This window comes from Austrofundulus limnaeus, unplaced genomic scaffold (assembly GCF_001266775.1).
Source record: "Austrofundulus limnaeus strain Quisiro unplaced genomic scaffold, Austrofundulus_limnaeus-1.0 Scaffold180, whole genome shotgun sequence".
NCBI lineage: Eukaryota > Metazoa > Chordata > Actinopteri > Cyprinodontiformes > Rivulidae > Austrofundulus > Austrofundulus limnaeus.
The window spans coordinates 149,807-157,674 of record NW_013952582.1 but is presented as its reverse complement, the minus strand read 5'-3'; positions in this window follow the sequence as shown (position 1 = coordinate 157,674).

The window sequence follows — 7,868 nt, the reverse complement described above, 5'->3', positions numbered from 1 at the left end:
CTCTTGGAAGAGAGACGAAACGTTTCATTAAAGAAGAACCCGTCCAGAGGACCTTTACAATTTTTTTCCTTTAGATGGGAGTAGTGCTCAATCTAACAACGCTTCTATTGACCTGACACAGTTTCACATGGTTCTAAAGTCTAACTGTAGAGAACCTCCTGTGTTCCGTGGGGAYTCTACAGACAAATGCTCTGTCCATGAGTGGATTGACCTGATGGTACTGTATCTAAAAAAGAAAAACATCAGCACTGCTGATCGACCTGATGAGATAATGAGTAGGCTTATGGGTCGAGCTAAAGATGTTGTGCGGATTGGAATACTCAGTGACCCCTCCCTCACCGCTAAGCAGCAACCTGAGAATTTTTGCTATTCTGAAGCATCATTTCAGTAACCTCTCATATTCATCCATGCCACTTGCTGACTTCTACAGTACTCTCCCCAGACCACATGAGAGCCCAGTTGATTATTGGGTGCGGTTGAACAAAGCAGCAGATGTAGCACAGGAGTGTCTGAAGCGTCAGGGCAAAGGCATGGAGGATCTCAATAAAGAAGTAGCCATGATGTTTGTAAGACATTGTAATGACCCCTCTCTGTCTGTTGTGTTCAAGGGCAAGCTAGCTGACAGATGGACTGCTAAGGAGGTCCAGGAAAGACTTGATGAGTACCACAGAGAACTGAAAACTGGACATGGTGCTCCTGGGATGGGACGCCTTTCCCAACACACAGCTACTGTTGTGAGTGATGATGTGCACATAAATAAACAAACAGAAYCTGAGGTTGGACTAATTTGCCACAAGCAGAGTGTGAGTCAGCCTCAGCGGAGTGGGGAACTTGCTTCATTGCAAAGTATCATAGACAAGATGACTGTGATGCTGGGTGAGGTGTTGAGCAACTTATCTGCCTCCAACAAACAGACTCTCCCAAGCAGTTCATCCCAGTGGAGGGAACAATCAGGCCCTGGAGCTTGCAAAATTTGCAATGAAAAATCCCATTCTACTACTGCCCATTGTAGGCGTCACCGCCTGTGTTTCTTGTGTCATCAGTCAGGCCATGGGAGAAATCAATGTCCTAATGAACCTTCTCCTGCAGCACTTTCAACCTCTGCCTCACCTTTGCCACAGGGAAACTAGACAGCCTACATTTGGTGAGGGGCAGTGTGGGCTTGATTAAWGACTCCCTCAGTGCTGATTTGCATTCATTATATGAAACCTTCTGYGAAAGCAGCCCTAGTCAACAAACARTCATCCTTCAGAACACACAGCGTTTAAATGGCAGCGATAAGCTGTTTTACACACCAGTTGTTGTTTGTGGATGTGAGACTGTTACTGCCATGTTGGATACCAGGTCTATGGCATGGTCTGTGAGTGAGGATGTAGAAAGGAGACTCATTGCTGCTGGYGTTCTGGACTGTGGTGTTCAGCAGGATTTGGATGTCATCTTGATTGGATGTGGAGGCCACAGAGTACATCCAAAGAGGATTTGTGATCTGCAACTTGAAGTTTATGGATGTACAGTAATTGTGCCTACACTTGTTGTAGCTGGCCAGGTGGATGAGCTCATTTTAGGGACCAATGTCATCAAGTTTCTCACTCACAGATTCAAGGATTCGGGCATCTATTRGAAACTGATTTCAGGGGCAACTGACACTGACAACGGAGGAGGTGATGATTTCCTTGCCATGTTGGCTGGCATTCATCGGTGGACAGGCGAGAATGTTCCTGATGTTGTGGGTACAGTAAGGCTAAAACAAGCTGTGACACTTCTGCCAGGACATGAGCATCTGGTTTGGGGGAAACTCCCAGAAAAGTCCTGAGGTTCTTCAGGTAGTACTGTGGTGGTTGAACCGACAAAGTCTCGATCGATGCCAAGAAACATCCTGGTTGGCAGAGTGGTGACTCCACTGTGGGGAGATGGATGTGTCCCTATGAAAGTCATAAACCCCACAGATAAGCCCATCACCATTAAGAGAAATCCCAGACTGGCAGATGTATACCGGTGCCTTGCTGTGGAGGAGCTCCAACCTCTTGACAGCTCATGTTTTAAGTCATCCAGTCAAGTAATTGAAAAAAGAGAAAAACAGTTAAATACGTCTGAGACCCTGACACGTAATTGTCTAAGTGGTCTGGATCTTGACTCATGAAGTGTCTGACCACTGTAAGAAAAATGTTTTTGAACTTTTTCTAAAATATTCTGACATTTTTTCCAAACACAAGCTAGATTGTGGGGAAGTGAAAGACTTCGTACACAAAATCCATCTGGTGGATGAAAGACCATTCAGACTCCCTTACAGACGTGTACCACCAGCACATTTCCAAAAGCTCAGACACACTCTAAATGAAATGGAGGAAAAAGGCATCWTCAGAAAGTCAAGCAGTGAGTTTGCTTCACCTCTTGTGTTGGTCTGGAAAAAAAATGGTGACCTGCGCATTTGCACTGATTTCCGTTGGCTCAATGCTCGAACAGTAAAAGATGCACATCCTCTGCCACATCAAGAGGACTGTCTTGCAGCTTTGGGTGGAAATGCATGGTTCAGCACCATGGACCTCACATCTGGTTTCTACAATGTTCCTCTTCATGAAAGCCACAAAAAATACACTGCTTTTGCCTCTCCTGTTGGTCTTTATGAATATAATAGGCTACCTCAAGGACTGTGTAACAGCTCTGCAAGCTTCATGAGGATGATGATGATGATTTTTGGGGACCAAAACTTCTTGAACTTATTATGTTATCTTGATAATCTAATGGTTTTTGCACCCAGTGAAGAGGAGGCTGTCAGGAGGCTTGAGTTGGTCCTTGAGCAACTGCGGATACACAATCTAAAACTAGCACCAAAGAAATGCTATTTCCTACGCCGCTCTGTCCATTTTCTGGGCCATGTCATAAACAGTGATGGTGTTGCAATTGATCCAGCTAAAGTGGAGGCTATAACTAAGGTGACAAAGACAGACTTAATGTCTCAGGATGGCCAGACCCCATGCCCTAAAAAGATTAAATCCTTTTTGGGCTTAGTGATGTGGTACCAGTGGTTCATCCCAAACTGTTCGTCAGTGGCAAAACMTTTTTTTGGATTGACATCTGGCTCCAAACAAAAAAAGTCTAAACGACGGAAAGGACAGGAGTGTGGAAGTATCCACAAGAAATTGTCAGCTGCAGACTGGACGCCTGAATGTGACCACGCCTTGCAGCAACTGAAGGAGACTTTGCTGAACAATGTTGTCCTGGCACACCCAGACTTTTCCAAGCCATTCATCCTTTCCACCGATGCATCAACTGATGGGCTAGGAGCAGTGTTGTGAGTTTGACATCAAATATGTCCCGGGATCTCAAAATGTTGTTGCTGACTCCCTCAGTAGAGAGCCTTTTGCACTAAAGCGAATTGGTGAGCGACTGATCAGTGAGCCATATGGTTGTTTGTTGAAGGAGTCACAGGGTTTGTCTGGAGACGGTGTGCAGGAGGCCTTTAAATTGTCAAGCATCTACCAGTGTTCTCAAAGAGCTGTCCGAAAAGGTGAAGTGGTTGATTCTCACAAGGAATTACCTCAAGTTAACTCGCTTTCTGCAGTTGAAGTGTCTGTTCTGTTGGACGGTCATTTAAGRTGGGATGAGGCTGTGCGGACAAGATCCACACCTCTGTTCAATCACGTTCAGAGTCTCATGGACTTGGGTGGTCAAGATGTCTTACCTTCTTTGTCACAACAAGATCTCAGTGATAACCAAAGGAAAGATGCTGATCTGGCAAGGGTGATTTTCTATGTTGAGCGCCAATGCAGACCATCTAGAAGAGAGAGAACAAATGAGCCCATAGGTGCTTTGAGACTTCTGAAGCAATGGGAGAAGCTGGTGCTTAAAGATGGCATCCTCTTTCGTGTCTCTAAGGATCCACTCACCAAGAAAAAGAGATATCAGTATATGATCCCACTGTCCTTGAGGGAGGATGCTATGCGTGGATGTCATGATAATGCAGGCCATCAGGGTCAAGAGAGGACATTCTCATTAGTGAAGCAGAGGTTCAATTGGGCTTCCATGGAATGTGATGTGAGAAACTATGTGAAGTGTTGTGCCTGGTGTGTGATGGGCAAAACACCAGAGCCAGATGGCCGTGCACCATTACAGAGCATCAGAACTACAGCTCCTATGGAGTTAGTGTGCAATGATTTTTGGACAGCCGAAGACTCCAGCAATAGACCTGTTGATGGTTGTGACAGACCACTTTACCAGGCTGGCTCATGSTTTTACGTGCCCTGATCAGACTGCCAAACAGGTGGCAAGCAAACTATGGGACAAATTTTTCTGATATTACGACTTCCCTGAGAGGATTCACTCTGACCAAGGTGCCAACTTCGAGAGTGAATTAATAGTTGCACTCCTTCAAATCTCTGGTATAAAGAAGTCCCATACCACAGCCTATCATCCAATGGGGAATGGATCAGATGAACGATTCAACCGGACATTGGGAAATACGATCAGAACTTTGCCACAAGAGCAAAACAGGCCTCAAACCTGGCCTCAAATGTTACACACCCTGACATTCATGTTTAACAGCACACCTCATGAAACCACTGGGTTTCCTCCTTTTTACCTTACGTTCGGACGGGTCCCTCGTCTACCTGTGGATGTTCTATTCAAATCTTCTTTGGGTGATGACAGTGAAATGTCCTTTTCGTTGTATGTTGAAGAGCTGAGAAAAGATCTTCAAGAAGCTATGGTGTTGGCAGAAGCACAAGCAAGTGTGGAACAGAGGCGACAAGCTGACAATTATAACCGAAGAGTAAGAGGGGTGGAGATTGAAGTTGGTGACCGAGTTCTCATAGCAAACAAAGGAGAGCGAGAATGCAAAAAGCTGGCTGACCGTTGGGGGCAGGTGGTGTATTCTGTGGTCAAGACTAACCCCCAAACCCACACTTTTGAAGTGCRTGATCCCATTTCTGGTCTGTCAAAAGTTGTCCACCGCAACTTTCTGCTATGTGTGAACTTCCTACCAGTCCTGCCTAACTCTGATGACTGTGCCTCCCTGATCTCTACTAGTGCTTCAATAACACATGGGAGTGAGAAACTTTCCACTGAGACTTTTCCAGATCCTGATTTTTCTGTGGTTGCTACTGCTCGCACTCATCAGTGGATCTCTCAGATCCCTATGGAAGATGGAAATGGTTCTGCCAATGTTTCTGTGGCACCTGTGGAATCTTGTGTGATTAATATAGACTGTGATGATAACTCAAACTTACCTGAAGTTGCTTTGTCCTATCCTTGTGGGGAAGCTGATGTGTCCAAACAAACGGAACCAGTGATATTTGGACCGGACGTCTGTGAAACTGCATCCTATTCAGGAGGTGCTGCACCTGTCGGAACTCGTGCTGGCCGAGTCATTAAGCCTGTTTGTAGGCTCATTGAGTCCATGAATTCAAAGGTTTTACATTCACAAAGTACAGAGTATGGCACATGGAATTATCCCCTCCCTGTGTGAATGCAGATTGAGTTGTGGGTGTACTATACTTTTATTTGGTTTCATGTGTGAGCCATGCCACTATGTATGGTCAGTTTAAATTTGAAGTGAATTTAGAGAAGTGTAAACAGGCACTTTTTGGGTCATCATTGAAGGATTTGTGATTAGCGCTACACAATCCTCTTGGGTTCCATAGTGAACAGCCTTTTGGTTTGACAAAATACATTGTCCTGTGTGCATGTAATTCACTCAGTGTTGCTCATTATGATGTGAATCAGCCATGATTTCGTAAAGCATTGTTTGTCGTTTTGTGATTTTGACAAATTCAGGGGGGGGGGGGGGTGAATGTAACTGGGTTGTTATTGTTTATTGAATTTTGTCAAAATACAATTAGGTTTTTTTATATTTTACTTGTTTTGCACCAAATATTTGCAAGGAGTTATAAAATGTGTTCTTATTGTCTGGGAAAACTGTTTTAATCCAATCTTACATGTATTCAGGGCTTGTTTTATTTATGTGGCTTTGGCACCCTCTAGTGGCGGGTGGTGGTAAATATAATTGCAGGACGTTAGCAGCCTGTCCCCTTTTGCTGCCTGACGTTCTGTGAGAAGGTATAGACTGATGAATCTCCGTGGTTTATTAGAAGTTTCAAGCTAAAAGCATACAAACTTCTGATGAGTAAAATGGTTGGATGACGTTGTGATTCTGCTTCTATTGTAATTCTACTGCTAAGAGTTTGTAATGCTGCAGTTTATCGCCTATGGAGAGTAAATTAGCTGAATCTAATAGTGTCGTTAGCTGTTAGCAACCGTGCCTCGTGCTTGAATGATGTTAGTGAAATAACTACTCATTTAGCTGTGTAGGGGCAGGAGCTACGATCAGACCACCACCAACCACTTTTATGTTTTCTGTAAAAGTTGGTGTGAATAAATGGTGTGAAGCCGAGAGATGTCCTGTCCTGAGTGTGTGGTTTTTCCGTTCGCTGGTGACGAGTCGTAAATAAAGGGGTTACATGTAGAACAGAAAAAGCAGAAGTGTGGGTTTTCCAGAAAGTCCCGGGGACCTACGTGGGTTTGACTCACCACAGAATCAGCAGGATTACTTCGTTCTGGGAAAGTACAGAAAAACCCAAGGTGGAAAGTCCCCACCTTACCACAGAAGGTAAGGAGGGGGTGAGCAGGCCCAAAAAAGAGTACAAAAGAGGAGCAGTTTCAGCAGTGAGGGTCTTCGAGTCCCGACTGGAGAAGAGGCAGCAAAGAAGGCTAGGACAGCCTAAGAAGAGGAGCAAGCAGATCCGAAGAACATCTCATCTGGGACCAGCTGACAAACTTCTCCAGCGATCCAAGGACCGAAGACCAGATTGAATCCAGCCCAGCTCTGAGAAGTCCTTTTTAGGCAACAATCTGATGCACCCCATGGAGGTAAAGCCGACACTGCTCCAACCTGTCCTGCCATCCCCAAATTAACAGAAAATGCCACACCACCTAATCAGAAAGATAGGTCAGCATGTTAGAGCATTTTATTTTTATCACCATCAATTAATCAATATTCTTAATCGGTATAATAAAATGTGGCTTTTCTTGCAAATTCCTATTAAACTGCCTACAGCATCATAAAGACAAATTCATGACTGGACATTGATTTTTAAGTTGTCCTTTAAAGTTTTTCTCTGATTACATGAGAATTTTGTTACTTCAGAGCAACAAGGTATTAACATATTAAAGAGTATGGTTACTTTGGGGCCAAGAGGTGATTATATGAGGTTTTAAAACAATAATAAGTTCATTTCTAATGGTTATTAACCTGGGGAGATAGGATAACTCCCCTTAACAGTTTCCTTGAGACCTATTGTCCAGGTCACTAAATGTCATCTCGGTCACAATAAGAAGTGCACATCCTATGAGGGAGTGGCTACTAGTAAACAGTGGTGACCGGCAGCTGGAGGCATCCTGAGCTACTACGCCGACCCAGAGGCCAGGGTTCGACAAGGGAGCGACCACTGGAAGGAGAGTAGCTGAAGGCCGAGCTAAAGGCTCCCGCCCGATGACTCCCAGAGGWGACACGTCAGACTCAGCCACACAGGTCAACCCCGGGTGGCTGTAAGTCCGGTCCATCGCCTCTAAACCAAGAGGGAGACATCGTCTCCTCTCCAAGACCCATCAGTGTCCTAGTGGGTAAACTGTGGGAGGAGCCACACAGGAAATCATGGCGCCCAATGTGGGGCGTGGCCTAAACTAGGACCACCCCCTGAGAGAAGGGTTGGACCACAGGAGTGGCCCAGCTTGTCTACAAGAGCAGAAATTGAGAATTGACTGCTCAGTGTGCTAAAAGACAGCCAACAGCACACATCCTTCACAAACAACCACTCGAGGAGTGGAAGAAGGAGAGGACCCTGCAGCAGGAGCTGCTGGAATGAACACAGCAA